The following is a 17,830-nucleotide window of genomic DNA, read 5'->3' as shown; positions in this document are numbered from 1 at the left end:
CAAAGTAAATTAATGTAGGATTACTAATAGTGAAAAAACCAGACATTATGTACCTCTTAATGTCTGAAGCAGGCAACATCACCTAAGAAATATTCTTGCCAAGAATGTTTTACCTGAATCAAACCAAATCTGTAAATCTAACTCCCACTGCACAGGAATTAAAAGAAATAAAGGAACAAATTATATTATACCACAAGGAAACAATCAGACAAATCCATAATGTGGGAGATTTTGCAAAGCACTTGACCTGAACTCTTCAAAAAGTAAAGTCATGGGGGAAAAAAGTGGGTAGGCCTATTTTAGATTAAGAAAGCAAAGACACAACCAAATGTAAGCCATGAATCAGACTGAATCCTGGCTCAGGAAGAGAAACAGCTATAAAAGACATTCTTGGGACAACTAGGGGAATTGGAATAGGGACTCAATACCAGTTGATATTATAGAATTACTGCTTATTGTCTTAGGTATCATAATGGGGCTTATAAAGATTCTTATGAATGTGAAGTACTTAGGGGTGACATATGACACCAGCCACTTTAAAGTAGTAAAAAAAAATAAGCAAAATAAATTTTATATATGTAAGTAAATAAATTTATTTACTTATATAAATTAAACATAAATATGTATATAGATTTGTATATATATATACATATATATGAGGAGGCAAAGCAAATAGAGCAAAATGTCAACAACTGTGGAATCTAGGTAGCAGGTATATGGTGGTTCATTGCATTATTCTGTCAACTTTTCTATATATTTGGAAACTGTCAAAATAAAAAATTGTAAAAATACTTTTTTTTGTTTTTGTTTGTGTTTTTTGTGTTTTCTTCTTCCTACTATTATTCAGTCACTTCTTGTCTTCCTACTCCCACCATAAGTTATCATGAAAGAAGCAGAAACCTAAACATCAGGTCAGACTCATAAGAGCTCTACAACTCCATTTATCTGTGGTCATTAAGTCAGGTGACTAACTCTCAGTATGGTCTAATGATACACTAACTGGAACCGGTCATTTGAGCGAAGAATAGGCACATCCATGGCAGCAAAAGGCCATATAAAAAAGGCCCATTAAGGTTTCTTCCAGTTATTTAACAAAGGTACTAAGGTAGAATGAGTAAAAGCACAGACTTAGGTGTCATCCAACACTCTTGGCTCAAATCTTAATTCTGGTACTTAGTAATGATATAACTTTGACAAGAAACTTCTCTGACACCCTCACCTGGGAATAATAATACCTACCTCACTTCACAGGGCAACTATGAATATGAATGAGCTAATAAAAGAAAAGAATTTAGTATAGGGCAGAGCACAAGCATACATTCAATAGACTTTTTACATCAAGGGAACAAGAGATAACAAGTGCTGGTGAGGATGTGGCGAAAAGGGAACCCTTGAAAACCACTGATGGGAATGTAAATTGGGGAAGCCAATTTACAGTATACTGAAAAACAGTATAGAGGTTCCCCCCAAAATTAAAAATATGATCCAGCAATTCCACTTCTGGGTATATACCCGAAGGAAATGAAATCACTATCTTGAAGAGATATGTACACCCTCATGTTCATTGCAGCATTATTTGCAACCGCCAGGACATGTAAACAACCTAAGTGTCTGTCAACAGATGAATGGATTAAAATGTTATACACAAACACACACACACATATACATGTATACGATGCAATATTATTCAGTATTAAAAAAGAAGGAAGTCTTTCCATTTGTAACAACATGGATAAAAACTTGAGGGCATTATGCTAAGGGAAATAAATCAGACAGGGAAAGAAAAATACTGCATAATCTCACTTATATGTAGAATCTAAAGAAACTGAACTCATAGAACGGAGAGGAGACTGGTGGTTGCCAATGGCTCAGGAGGGTGGGGGAAATGGGTGAGCGTGGTCAAAGTATACAAACGTACAGTTTTAGGATGAATAAACTCTACGGAATGTAATGTACAACATGGTGACTACAATTAACAACACTGTATTGTATACTTGAAAGTTGCTAAGAAAATACATCTTAAATGTTCTCCACACACACACACATGTAATAGGTGTGTTAACTAATCTTATTGTGGTAATCATTTCACAATATATACATATTACACCTTAAACTTACATAATGTTATATGCCGAATACATCTAAATAAAGCTGAGATAAAAAAGACATCAAAGAGTTTAGAGAAAGATTTAAATAAATAAGGATAACATGTTCTGGGAGAGACATTTAAACAAAGGGTACAATGAACTTTTTTAAATGGGGGCAAGTAGTCACTTTGACAACACTGAGAGGAAGTCAGAAAATGTTTCAGAGAAGATGTGACCCTAGAAATGAATTCTGGAAGAGGAGTTTACAGATGCACTGGGTAGGAAGGGAAGGGAGTACCCTTGGCTGAAAGGTCATCAGGGGCAAAGGCATGGAGAAATGAAACAGATTTGCACATTAAGGGAACTGCAAATAGGACAGTATGGATGGTCAACTGGTGGTGAGTAGGGAGAATGAGTGAAGAGGCTGCAGAGACAAACAGGGGCCAGATCTTGAATGTTACACTAAGTTGTTTGGATTTTATTTCTATATAACCCATTGATGTCTTACAACCTATTTGTATGCTGTAAAGATACCTTTGGTCAGAATGTGAAGGGTGGAGTGGAGAGCTTAAAGAGAGAATGAAAGCAACCAATTAGAAAATGGCTATAACAGTCTAAAGCTAGAGATGAGAGGGGTCTGAATTGAAGTAATAACGGTAGGAATTAGGAGGTGACTGAGTTGAAGAGGGAAATTTAAGACAATGTCAAGTTATAAATTGGGTAGCAAGATGTATGACCAGTTGTATGATGCACAGTTCCATTTACCAAGACAGGGAATGAAGAACAAAGAAGAGGTATGGGGGAAGGGGTGCAGCTTTAGACACACTGAGCTGGAGATGCTTGGGGAGCATTTAGTTGAGATGGCCAGTTGGGACATTTGAATCCCTAGGCCTGGAATTCAAAGAAGAGGTCTCATTAGAAACAGATTTGGGAGTTAATCACTTTGTAAGTGGTGGCTGAAGACACAAAAGTGTTTAACATTGTCTAGGAAAGTATTCAGTTTTGTTTTTTTGTTCATTCTTTCATTCATTCAACAAATAAGCACCGTTAGGCCAGGAATATTTGTCTGTTTTGTCTACTGCTGAATTCCTTAGCTTACATAATAGGAGCTCAATAAACACTGAATAATATTTACTGAGTACATTAACACCAGAGACTGTGCCAGGTGCTAGACATACAATGATGAACAAGACCAACACTGTCTCCTGCAGGGAGCTTACCTCCAGCAAGGAAGGCAGGTAATCAAGCACATACTTAAGATAACAAATGATGAAAGCAATAGCAAGAACACTGATGTAGTTCTATGCAAGCACTTCCTAAGGGGACCCAGATGATGGAGGAGCCAGGGAAAGCCTTTTGGAGAAAAAAATGTTCAAACTGAGAGAAGAGAAGAGGGCCAATGTAACAACATGTAAAGGGCAGGCAGAGAGGAGGAATCAATAGAAAGATGTAGTCAACTGTGCCCAGTGGTGCAGAGGCCACACTAGTTAAAAGATGACATTGAGGACGCTACAGTGACCCTTGCCAGAACACAAGTTTGTTCACCATTTCCCCCACTGTTTGGCTAGATCCTGTTTTCCCATCAGAGAGAAGCTCCTGAACAGAAAGAGCTATTTTATTCAGGGTCCCTCAAGGTAAAGACAGCTGACCATGTGCCTCCCACTCTCACGCAGTCCATTAGTCATGAGGCTCTCAGGGGATCTAGAACTCAAAGAGCTTCACTAGGGCAGGTCCTCCTTTTACTCTGAACACCTACATACTACTTAATATATAAAGACAGCACATACTCAGTATTCTGCTTCAAATGTTTTGCCTACCCCCAGTCCTACGCAATTCCTACTTATCCTTTCAAATTTAGCTGTATGTCAGCTCTTCCTCCTAACTTTGACCTCCATGCAGAATTAAGCACTTCATTATAGTAAACAGCATAGATAAAATTATTTGATTATGTTACTATCACCTGAAGTGGCCTGTGAGTTCCTGAAATCATAGTATATTAACCTTGATCTCTCTCTATCACAGCAGGCACTTTAGAAATGAGAAATGAATAAAGGAATAAAACTAAAGGAGCACCTACTGAATTTCATGTGAGGTTTGGATTTGGAATCAAAGCAAACCAAAGATAGGCTATGTGGTCTTTAGCCAAGAAGACACCTAAAAATACCAATTCATTAAAAATTTTAAATTGTTCTAACCTCACAGATTTTCCTCTCTTGAAGCAAATAAAGTTTCTGATCATGTTATATTTGTTACTGCACAATCATTTCCTTTTTTCCCTTTTCAACAAAAGAACGTATTTTCTGAGATAAACAGTGAGGTCCAAATTATATATCTAGTTTGGCACTCAATGACAATATGTGCAACTGAAAACAGATTACTGGTAAAAGAAAAACTGATACCAAGATGAACTGACTAGCAGAGCTAGACAAGAATTTCATATGAATGTTTATACTCTTTTATTAAGTTGTGATCTGTACGGGGGTACAAACCACTGATACAAGTCTGAAATTATCCATTTAATTAAAAGAGGAATTTATGGGAAATTTCCGGACAACAGTAACCTGTTGGGAAGGGAAACAAATCTCCAAATCAAACAGGGGAAAACTCAATGCTCTGGACCCTTACAAAGGGAAGAAGAGGTAAATGCCTCACCCATCTTCTTCTGGACTCTACTCATTCTGTTTGAATAATAGCAACAAAACAAGAAGCCATGGAAAGATACCTAATTAGAATATATAACTAGCTGTATAAGAGTTTTCTAAGCCTTACGGTCTTTACCTTGTTTCTTGCAGAGTCACAGAACAACATGGGGCAGAAACAGACTTGGAACTAAGATGCTTTACATCATGTATTTCGCTCAGATCATTGAAGCCTGAGGTTTTCCAGGAAACCAGCTATACAATGGAGACACAATATTTATTTCTCCAACTTTAAAGGCAAGGACCCTTATTTAAAAGTTCATATGCAGATATCTTAAAAAGCAGGCTATCAATGTAGCAGGTTGATTAGAATTTTGAATTCTTTATACTAGTTTCCTTTCCACATAACACTCTAAGGATATACATTTTTTCAAGCATTCATAGTAGATGTTAAAGACAAGGTTACAAAAACATTTCTAATGAAAGTCATGCATTTTATCTTGCTTCTAACCTGCCTAAAAATGTATCTTTTGCATAAGGATCCCTGTTTCAGCTAGACCTGAAGTATTTTCTCCATTTGGAAGGCTGCTTTAAATCAATACAACCTTTTTTTTTTAACATCTTTATTGGAATATAATGCTTTATATTGCTTTACAATATAAATATTGTATATAATGCTTTACAATGGTGTGTTAGTTTCTGATGCATAACAAAGTGAATCAGATATGCATATACATATATCCCCATATCTCCTTCCCCTTGCGTCTCCCTCCCACCCTCCCTATAGCACTCCTCTAGGTGGAGACAAAGCACCGAGCTGATCTCCCTGTGCTATGGGGCTGCTTCCCACTAGCTATCTATTTTACATTTGGTAGTGTATGTATGTCTATGCCACTCTCTCACTTAGTCCCAGCTTACCCTTCCCCCTCCCTGTGTCCTCAAGTCCATGATCTACGTCTACATCTTTATTTTTGTCCTGCCCCTACGTTCTTCAGAACCATTTTGTCTTTTTTTTTAGATTCCATATATATGTGTTAGCATACGGTACTTGTTTTTCTCTTTCTGACTTACTTCACTCTGTATGACAGAGTCTAGGTCCATCCACCTCACTACAAATAACTCAATTTCGTTTCTTTTTATGGCTGAGTAATATTCCATTGTATACATGTGCCACATCTTCTTTATCCATTCATCTGTTGATAGACACTTAGGTTGCTTCCATGTCCTGGCTATTGTAAATAGAGCTGTAATGAACATCATGATACATGACTCTTTTTGAATTATGTTTTTTCTCAGGGTATATGCCCAGTAGTGAGATTACTGGGTCATATGGTAGTTCTATTTTTAGTTTTTTAAGGGACCTCCATACTGTTCTCCATAGTGGCTGTATCAACTTACATTCCCACCAAGAGTGCAAAAGGGTTCCCTTTTCTCCACACCCTCTCCAGCATTTATTGTTTCTAGATTTTTTTGATGACGGCCATTCTGACCAGTGTCAGGTGATACCTCATTGTAGTTTTGATTTGCGTTTCTCTAATGATTAGTGATGTTGAACATCCTTTCATTTGTTTGTTGGCCATCTGTATGTCTTCTTTGGAGAAATGTCTATTTACGTCTTCTGCCCATTTTTGGATTGGGTTGTTTGTTTTTTGGATATTGAGCTGCACGAGCTGCTTGTACATTTTGGAGATTAATCCTTTGTCAGTTGCTTCATTTGCAAATATTTTCTCCCATTCTGAGGGCTGTCTTTTCGTCTTCTTTATGGTTTTGTTTGCTGTGCAAAAGCTTCTAAGTTTCATTAGGTCCCATTTGTTTATTTTTGTTTTTATTTCCATTTCTCTAGGACGTGGGTCAAAAAGGATCTTGCTGTGATTTATGTCATAGAGTGTTCTACCTATGTTTCCGTCTAAGAGTTTTATAGTGCCTGGCCTTCCATTTAGCTCTTTAATCCATTTTGAGTTTATTTTATTGTATGGTGTTAGGAGGTTTTCTAATTTCATTCTTTTACATGTAGCTGTGCAGTTTTCCCAGCACTACTTATTGAAGAGACCGTCTTTTCTCCATTCTATATTCTTCCCTCCTTTATCAAAGATAAGGTAACCATATGTGTGTGGGTTTATCTCTGGGCTTTCATCCTGTTCCATTGATCTGTATTTCTGTTTTTGTGCCAGTACCATACTGTCTGGATTACTGTAGCTTTGTAGTATAGTCTGAAGTCAGGGAGCCTGATTCCTCCATCTCTGTTTTTCTTTCTCGAGATTGCTTTGGCTATTCAGGGTCTTTGGTGTTTCCATACAAATTGTGAAATTTTTTGTTCAAGTTCTGTGACAAATGCCAGTGGTAGTTTGATAGAGATTGCATTGAATCTGTAGATTGCTTTGGGTAGTAGAGTCATTTTCACAATGTTGATTATTCCAATCCAAGAACATGGTATATCTCTCCATCTGCTGGTATCACCTTTAATTTCTTTCATCACTGTCTTATAGTTTTCTGCATACAGGCCTTTTGTCTCCTTTGGTAGGTTATTCCTAGGTATTTTATTCTTTTTGTTGCAATGGTAAATGGGAATGTTTCCTTAATTTCTCCTTCAGATTTTTCATCATTAGTGTATAGGAATGCAAGAGATTTCTGTGCATTAATTTTGTATCCTGCAAATTTACCAAATTCATTGATTAGCTTTAGTAGTTTTCTGGTAGCGTTTTTAGGATTCTCTATGTATAGTATCATGTCATCTACAAACAGTGAGAGCTTTACTTCTTCTTTTTCGATTTGGATTCCTTTTATTTCTTTTTCTTCTATGATTTCTGTGGCTAAAATTTCCAAGATTATGTTGAATAATAGTGGTGAGAGGGGGTAACTGTGTCTTTTTCCTGATCTTAGTGGAAATGGTTTCAGTTTTTCACCATTGAGAATGATGTTGGCTGTGGGCTTGTCATATATGGCCTTTATTATGTTGAGGTAAGTTCCCTCTATGTCTACTTTCTGGAGGGTTTTTATCATAAATCGGTGTTGAATTTTGTCAAAAGCTTTTTCTGCATCTATTGAGATGATCATATAGTCTTTATTCTTCAGTTTGTTAATATGGTGTATCACACTGACTGATTTGCGTATATTGAAGAATCCTTGCATTCCTGGGATACACACCACTTGATCATGGTGTGTTTTCCTTTTAATGTGCTGTTGGATTCTATTTGCTAGTATTTTGTTGAGGATTTTTGCATCTATGTTCATCAGTGATATTGGCCTGTAGTTTTCTTTTTTTGTGATGTCTTTGTCTGGTTTTGGTATCAGGGTGATAGTGGCCTTGTAGAATGAGTTTGGGAGTGTTCATCCCTCTGCTATATTTTGGAAGAGTTTGAGAAGGATAGGTGTTAGCTCTTCTCTAAATATTTGATAGAATTTGCCTGTGAAGCCATCTGGTCCTGGGCTTTTGTTTGTTGGAAGATTTTTAATCAGAGTTTCAAGTTCAGTGCTTGTGATTGGTCTGTTTATATTTCTATTTCTTCCTGGTTCAGTCTCGGAAGGTTGTGCTTTTCTAAGAATTTGTCCATTTCTTCCAGGTTGTCCATTTTATTGGCATATGGTTGCTTGTAATAATCTTTCATGATCCTTTGTATTGCTTCAGTGTCAGTTGTTACTTCTCCTTTTTCATTTCTAATTCTATTGATTTGAGTCTTCTCCCTTTTTTTCTTGATGAGTCTGGCTAATGGTTAATACAACCTTTTTTGAGTTACAGAAGCTAGCCTAGAATTGTAGAAGAAAAGGCTGTTATCACACCCCTCCCCTCGTCAGAAGCTACTTTATAAGGCAAACTGCAGTAACAACGATTAACAGTTGAAAATTTCAAATTTCAATAGGGGTAAATTCCTGACAACACAGACCACTGAAAATGGTCTGCACACTAAGCTCTCTAGACTGTGAAAGGCCAATAAGTGAAGTTAGGTGTATAATGCTTTGTGAAGCTGGGCTAAACATACCAAGCCAGGGCCTACTATCTCCAGCCATGAGGAACAGGGTAAAAGCACCTTAGAAAGAAGTCATCTCATTCTGCTCCCTACCTTCAAGAAGAAGAGTCTTGTTCTTGTCATTAAATTAAAACCCTTCATCAACTATCAATATCAATATATACAACACCTCTCTCTCTTCATACACCTCTATTTGTGTACTTGAAGTATTTATGCTGCTGTGTAAGATCATCCATTTCTGAGTGGAAATGTAAAATGAGTGGAAGAGGTCCCTTAATCTTCTCTTCTCCAAACTAAATAATCCAGGGGCATTACGCTTCCCTCATATAGTTCATCTTCCAGCCCTTATCAGTTTTGTGCTTGTCATCTCTTCCTTCTTCAGTTCCTCATTAGAGTTCTTTTGTAAGAGTCAGACCACCATCGCCTACTAAACAATTAAATGTTTATCACCAGGAATAGGTACCTGCATTAGAATATCTGAATATGGCTCAGTATAACCTCTACTTGGGGGTGGGGTACTTCTAAGTGCTTTAAATAAATTATATTTAACCCTCATCAAAAGAAAAAAACATAAAGTACTATTATTACTATCACTTTACAAATAAATTTGCAGCACAAATAAATTTGCAGCACAGAATGGCTAAACACTTATGCAAGGTTAGTTACTCTGCCAGTGAGCTGGGATTTGGAGTATAGTATACACAGGTATCACCTGTGAATCTCGTTAGAAAGCAGACACTGATTCAGTAGATCTGAGGTAGGGCCTAAGGTTCTACGTTTCTAACAAGCTTCTGAGGGATGCTGATTGCTGGTCCAGGGACCACACTTTCAGTGTGCATAACACCTCCCAGAACCCTCCCTACTCCATATCAGTGGGAGGAGGCCCATCCTCCTTCCTTACGTTGAAGTGTAATACATTATTGGACTCTGTTGCTTCCTCCCTTTAATCTATCCTTACAAATGATGATGCTTTTTCTCTTTTTTGGTCAACTGTTTTGTTTTGGAAAGAAGCATACAGAAATACATTTCTATTGTGGCTGACTACTGAAGTCATAACAATTAGCAAGTATTAACTGTAAGGCTTGACAATCTATATTGGGGAAGAGTCCACAGGAAAAAACAAACAACCACATTTTGTCTCTTCTACTTTCAAATAGATATCCAACCCCTACCTTGCCCAAGCACACTTTTAAGCCTAACTTTATAGTATAACTTCTGAATTCAGTTTAACATTGCAGACCATTAGCCTTGGGGAATAGCACTCTCACCAAAGTTGCATGCACTTTTTAGTGCAGTATGAAAATATGACCAATATAATAATTCTAAGTAAAAAATCAAACAATTTCCATAAAATAGTATTCATAACTAGAGTAAAAAAGGAGAGTTCTTATAGAATAGAATCACATCTAACATTTTAAGGTTAAATTGGAAGAAGCAGCAGGAATATCTCATTTCTTCCCTCTTTGAAAATGACTAGGGCTACTGCTCACAAATGTAAATTACTGCACAGAGAAAAATTAAGTAACATCTATGTGCAGGTTTATTATCTAAACCCAGCAAATGCTGCAAAAACCGAAGGTAATAAAGCATTTTATGAACAACTTCACTTCACTGGTTCCTAACCTAATTGAGCTTACGTGAACTGTTTAACAGAATGATATTTAAAAACCTGTTAAAGAACCAGATTATTTACTTGACCCTCCACTCAAGAAAAGTTATAGAGAAACAGCCCAAAATATTCAAGGAGAAAAGTTTTACAGTGTCATTAAAATCAAGAAGTTAGGTTTTTGACTTACTATTTTTTAACAATATTGACTATGAAATAAATTAATCCAAGAGGCCACATTTAAAAGAACAATCCCTGAGACCTGTGTTTTTATCCACATATGCTTAACAGAGAATTGAAATCTACCATAAAATTCAAAAGTAATGAACTGAATAGCCAATGATTTATATTCTATTTTTTGACTAGTTTAAGAAATTCTACTAGGAGGCAGAAACTTTATATATTTAGTTTCTGTCTAGTAGTGATATTTTTTTTTGAAAAATCAATTTTAGCTAAATCAATTCACCCATGTCTGCACTGGGAGGGAAAATATCATCTTATGGACTAAGGTAAAGTGTCTAAATACAATAGGATATGTTCAGAAAATTGAGTCAATTTAAGTAGCCAGAAAAAAAATTTTAAAGAAAAAAGTAAAATAAGTATAATGGGATTTCTGGTTCCAGAGAAGATGGCGTAAACATAATTTTCCCTATCTCTTTCACTAATGGTAGTTAAAAGTCCTGGTCATGATATACAATATAAACATAAGAAGACTCTAAAAGATGGAGAGGCGGTAGAATGGCTAGGAGTCTCAGAATCTGGTGAACAACACAGAGGAGAGCTGCCTAGTTTTGTTTTTAACCTCATATATCCAGGACTGAGTGCTGGAGAAAACAACAACCCAGAAATGGCAATGGACACAGACAAAAAGAAAAATCCAAGAGAGGCCTGCTTTCACCAGCCAAAAGAAAAAATGGCGGGGGGGGGGAACCTAGCAAAATGTAAACCTTTTAGACAAGAACTGCCTTAATCGAGCCAAACACCACAGAAAAGATTGCGACACTACCCCACCTCCATCAGCAAAGGCTCAGTGAGGAACTTAGACTTCTAGGTGTCCCTCTATTCCCCCACCCCTCTCTGCTGGGGTGGTATCAGAGAAGACTGAATGGGGAAGACTGATGGTAATGACTCCCTCCCCTACCTCTTTCACCCTCATGATTATCAGCAGAGGTCTCTTAGTTTGGACTTCCACTCCCATCTACCTTTAATGAGGTATCCTTCCCTACTGGGGTGGTGTCAGAGGAAGCTGAGTGGAAAGCCAAGAATTTCATGACATATCAGCAGTAACAGTGGAGGCCATTTGGGAAGCCCCTGTCCAAGCCAGGTGGTGTCAGCAGAGGTCTAGTACAGCACTGAACTTCTATTCCCCACCCAGCAGTAATTAAGTGCCCACCTCACCCTGGGTGTCAAAAGAGGCTGAGTAGGGACCCTGGACTTCCACCTTCACCTAAATGTAATGAGGTGGAGCCTCCTCTTTCCCCACTAGTGTGATGTCAGAAAAAGTCTGCTAAAAGAGATGATTTAAATAAGACCATAACATAACACTCAAAATGTCTAGAATACAATTAAAAATCACTTGTCATACCAAGAACCAGGATAAACTTGAATTAGAAAAGACAATCAACAGATGCCAATACTGAAATGACACAGTTGTTGGAATTATCTGACAAGAATTTTAAAGGCGCCATCATGAAATGCTTCAATAAGCAATTACAAACACACTTAAAACAAATGAAAAAAGTCTCAGCAAAGAAATAGAAAATATAAAGAACAATCAAATGGAAATGTTAGAAATGAAAAAATAATAACCAAAATAAAAAGCTTACTGGATGGGCTCAACAACAGAATGGAGGGTACATAGGAAAGAATTAGTGAAGTTGAAGATAGAACAATACACCTTTTCCAATTTGAATATCAGAGAGAAAACAAACAGACAAAGAAAATAAACAGAGCCTCAGGAACCTGAGGGACTATAATAAAAGATCCAGCGTTCCAGTCACTGGAGTCCCAGAAAGAGAGCAGAAAGAGGGTGCAGCTGGAAAAATATACAAAGAACCAACACCTGAAAATTCCCCAAATTTGGCAAGAACCATAAATCTACAGTCCAGAGGTCAAGCGAGGGACTTCCCTGGTGGCGCAGTGGTTAAGAACCCATCTCCCAATGCAGGGGACATGGGTTTGATCCCTGGTCCAGGAAGATCCCACACACCATGGAGCAACTAAGCTTGTGCACCACAACTACTGAGCCCGTGCTCTAAAGCCTGAGAGCCACAACTTCTAAACCCACATGTCACAGCTACTGAAGCCTGCGTGCTCTAGGGCCCCTGTGCCACAACTACTGCACGTGCATGCTGCAACTACGAAAGCCTGCACCCCTAGAGCCCATGCTCTGCAACAAGAGAAGCCACCACAATGAGAAGCCTGTGCACTGCAATGAAGAGTAGCCCTTGCTCGCCACAACTAGAGAAAGCCCGTGTGCAGCAATGAACACCCAATGTGGACAAAAAAAAGAAGTCAAGCAAACCCCAAACAGAATAAACCCCAAAAAAATCCACGCCAAGAAATATTATAATCAAACTTCTGGAAACTAAAGACAAAGAAAACCTTGAAAGCTAAAGAGAAGCAACACCTCATTTAAAGAAGGAAAAAATTGAATTATAGGACTTCCCTGCTGGTACAGTGGTTAAGAATCTGCCTGCCAATGCAGGGGACACGGGTTCGAGCCCTGGTCCAGGAGGATCCTACATGCCGTGAAGCAACTAAGCCCGTGCTCCACAACTACTGAGCCTGTGCTCTAGAGCCCGTGAGCCACAACTACTGAAGCCTGTGCGCCTAGAGCCCGTGCTCCACAACAAGAGAAGCCACCGCAATGAGAAGCCTGTGCACCGCAACGAAGAGTAGCCCCCGCTCGCTGCAACTAGAGAAAGCCCGCATGAAGCAAAGAAGACCCAACCCAGCCAAAAATAAATGAATTAATTAATTAACTTAAAAAAATTTTTTTTAAATGAATGACAGTGGATTTTCATCATAAAACATGAAGGGCAGAGGAAGTAACACATTCTTCAAGTGCTTAAAGAAAAGAACTATTGACCCCAGAATTCTATATCCAACAAAAATATCCTTCAGAAATGCAGGAGAAATCAATAAATTCTTAGATGAAAGACAGCTAAGAGAATTTATATCTATTCTAAAAGAGTAGATAAAGATTCTCTAAATAGGAAGGAAAAGATGAAGGAATTTTGGAACATCAAGAAGGAAGAATGGAAAGAATACAAATATGGATAAACAGACTTTCCTTTCCCTCTTAAATTTTCTGAATTATGTTTGACAGCTGAAACATAACATTGTCTGATGTGAATTTAAAAAGATTTATAATGGAATGGTAATGCTTTAAGCAACTGTGTCTGGAAGCAAAAAACTTACTCATTTTTAAGTACATCGTATTTCACTGAAAAGGCAGATGGCCAACATGACCTTATTAAATATCCCCAACTTCCATCTCAACACATCATTCCCTCAGGTCTTGGCATTCAATAAATGTTGAAAGAACGAGTGAATGAATGAATGCTTTCTAAGACAAACTTCTCCATCTGTATTTCTGACTTCACCTTCTTCTATATCATTCAGACACTGTCCTATAAATTATACTATCTTTCTCATGGTCTCAACAGATTTTGGCTCCTTCCCATAAGTCTTCAACTAAGTGCATCTTAAGAAACTCCCTCCTCAAATAAACCTCCTCCTTGAACAGCCAACATCTCTCTCTCCTCCCCATTACCAAAACTCTAAAAAATTAATCCATATTCATTATCTCTATTTCTCATGTCCAATTTAATTTTGGCCCAAAACAATGTTTCCCTGTCTTCTCAGTTTATTTATACTGTATTCTTGACAAATAGCCTCTAATCTATTAATTTATAAATATAACACCCTGATTTTATCTTCCTTGCTGGCCACTTTTTCCCCTCTTCAAAGGATCTCCTCTTCTGGTTTCTGAGCTACTGGCCCATTCTACTTTTTCCTTACTGATTTCTCCTTTTTAAATCTCTTTCACTGACTTTCCCTTGCTTATCCTTAAATGCAGATATTCCCTAAGATAATGTCCTAGAACTTATTCAGTACCTTTTCCCGTGACCCTATATAATACCATAGCTTCAAATTCAATATATATGCTGGTGATCCCCAAATTTCTGTTTTTTAGCTATTCAAGAGAAGTGACTATGCTTCTATAGCAGTCCCATGTTACAAACATGATTATTATCCAGTAGAGTACATGCACATACTTGGCACTATGTTTTATAAAATATAGGTAAGATATTTGTTAAACTTCTAATTTCTGAAATCATTTTCAGTATTTTCAAATCATAATGTTGAGTTTTCATATTTAAATAACCAAAGTTAGTGCTCCAAAAAAGTTTTCACATCCTACTATCATTTAGAGCATCATCATTATATTGTTGAAGGATGTCACTTTATTATAAAGTGCTAATACATACCAGTTTCATTTGAAGGAAACATGAAGTTTACTTTACTAGAGAATAATATGGCACAATCAGTTCCTGACTTGATTACCCTTTGAAATGAATCCAAAATGACATATGCTATAATACAAGTGAATTAAGTTAGGGTACCATATACAACAAAAAAGAAATCACACTGAATAAAATTAAGGACTATGTTATCCATCAATATAAAATTTTTTTCTTTTTCTCCAACTGGTGTCAATAAGATTACAGTAATATTCAGGTTTCTAACCCCCAAAATTAATTGTTTTCTAATTTCATCTATACCACTTGTGCAACAATTGTTTTAAAATGACTTAAAAGCAATGAAAAATGCTAAATAACTCCCCACTCTGATAAAATCACTGATATGACTTATTTATACTAATGGAATAAAGATCACAAGCACTACATTACTTCACTGAATTTAACATTTTCAATGATCAAGCAGTTTGTGTGTATCTTCTCCCCAGTTCCGGTAATGGCCCTGAATATACAGACCACGTAAAAATGATAGGCTGTGTTTTAAGATACAGAGATCACCATATGGGTATCAACAGGTATTAATGCTATGCAAGCCAAGAAAATATGTAAGGAAGACTTAATAACAAACGAAATTGTGTACTTAAATAAATACTACAAACAAAATTTGCCTTTACTCAAGGCAAATCCATTGTTTTATAATAGAGATGTATTCCAAGTTGGATACCTGTGGAATTTCACACGAGTGTTAGGTACTGATTTTCTGACACTCCCTTTGAATATACAAGTCCCAAACAACCAAGGTAGGCACTCTGAACATCTTTTCCCTGGCATGTTCCTTCAATTTAAAAAAGGGTTGTATGTATAGATGCCAATGGGCCATGATGCTTATAACCAGCAAGCACTCTAAGTAGCACTGTACCAAATCCTGTTAGCGCTCAGGGAAGTAAATTTGCTTTGGCATCATTTCTAGGGATGCCTCCTGGAATAAAATTTGGGAATGTTCTGTCTCTAGGAAATGGTGGAGGATTTTTAAATTTACATATTTTTCAATCTAATTGCCAGCAAAATCTCCCTTTTAGTAAGCAGTAAGAATTATGATAATGCAGCTGAAAACAACACTCCCCAGAATACAGACATAACCTCTCAGCTGTGTGCTTCACTTTCTATCATACACAAGAGATCCGTTAAAAATGAAATGCTAGCTCCACTGGGTGGCACATGACTAAGACATAAGAAGGGTTACTCCTACTACTAAAAATTATTCTGCCTTTTGTTTCCTCATGAAAAAAATATTTAGATTACCAAATTAAAACAAATAAAAGTAACACTGCATAATTTAGCTGTCGTTTTCTACCAAATTGCTTATAACTGTAACCATAAAATGATAATAATCTACCATATGTGCAGCTGCAAAACTAAGAAAAGCACTGGTCAGTGCTGCTGAGAAGTGTGAACCTACTACTCTCCCTGGTGCCTGTGCAACTGAATTGCAATAAAATCAAAGTTTCATTTCTCCAAGTAGGAAATTTTATATACTGTCAGTTCTGCCATAAGGCTTGTTTTGAAAATACAAATTTGTTTCAGTGCATTTGATGTATCTGAAAATAATCTGAGCAGAATGTGACTCTCAACTCATAAGAAATGCTAGGTGCAGGCAGAAAATGGCAGCCAGCTGACTCAAGCCCAGTAGGAATACACAAAAACACACCCACACACCTCACACCTCAAACATCTACCAGCTAAGGTAGTTCACCCTGTGTTATGGCCACACACACACACACCTAGTGTTAAAACTTTCTATACAATCTCAGTAACTCTTCTTCTACCACTTTACAATAACTCACAAACTGCAACCCTTTTCAGTATCCATTTCCATCAGCATACTTCAGGTATTTTCAAGGTAAAGCACCATGTTTATTGCAGTATTTATGCGTTTCTTAATTAATATTTGTAAAACTGTGCTATCATTTTTATTAGTTTCCTTTAAAAAAGTGTTGCAATGATGAAGTTTTGAGTGTTGTGCCCCTAAACACATTTTTGCCATAAGTGGGGTTTTGGGGGCATGATTTTGCAGTGTGATTTTTAGGAACATGTATGTCTCCTTTTAGCAGAACTAATTGTATAATAAATAGTAAAATGTATGCCTCTACTATATTTGTGTATAGGACAAGAGTAAATATAAATAATTATTTAAATTTTGTAACTTAAAAAATGTGTTTTATGTGTTTATTTTCATGAGAGTATTACTGACTTCTTCTATCTCCTTTTAGAAAATCTCTTTTCTCAGTTATAGACCTTTATAAGAATTCAGGAAGGAAAAAGTTTTACATATATACATAATACAAAATTTATTATGTGTGTGTGTGTACACACACACACACACTGCCACTTTTCCCATTCAAGCTATTAATCATACCAAATAATTTGTGCTCCTGCTATGACTTGACAACCAAATTCTTTCCAGAAGTCTGAGGTGAGAAAAGGTCCAAATGACTCAGAAAACAGACAGGATGATTCCTTGTTTTGTGTTCGTATGTCACTTAAAACCGGAATTAACCAAAAAGTTGCATAAGAAAGTAAGCAATCCATTAAGGAGAGAGACTGGGGTTCAAGGCAACACAAACAGCCCAAAGAGCTGTTCTCACCAATGATAAATGCAGTTTCTTATAATAGGTTTTCCATTTTTCTGAAAAAATACCCGCATTGTATTCAGATAAAAGGGAAGTCACCATAACCTTTAGGAATTCATAAGCCTTCACTTAGTTAAATACTCTTGCTTACATCCAATGCTTCTCAATCACAGCAAGGTTTGTCAACTGCATACCTTCCTTATCAGAGTATATACTTCAACATTAGCAGTTTGTTCAAGGCAACACAAACAGCCCAAAGAGCTGTTCTCACCAATGATAAATGCAGTTTCTTATAATAGGTTTTCCATTTTTCTGAAAAAATATCCGCATTGTATTCAGATAAAAGGGAAGTCACCATAACCTTTAGGAATTCATAAGCCTTCACTTAGTTAAATACTCTTGCTTACATCCAATGC

At 36.9% G+C, this 17,830-nt stretch overlaps 1 protein-coding gene across 9 annotated transcripts in view; it reads right to left on the bottom strand.

Moving 5' to 3' along the window:
• The window catches only part of KIAA1328 (KIAA1328 ortholog), a 391,966-nt gene that overhangs the window by 263,213 nt on the left and 110,923 nt on the right, over positions 1-17,830 (bottom strand). The window lies entirely within an intron of this gene.

Source organism: Tursiops truncatus, chromosome 13 (assembly GCF_011762595.2).
Source record: "Tursiops truncatus isolate mTurTru1 chromosome 13, mTurTru1.mat.Y, whole genome shotgun sequence".
Lineage (NCBI taxonomy): Eukaryota > Metazoa > Chordata > Mammalia > Artiodactyla > Delphinidae > Tursiops > Tursiops truncatus.
This window is presented reverse-complemented; position numbering and strand designations above follow the sequence as displayed.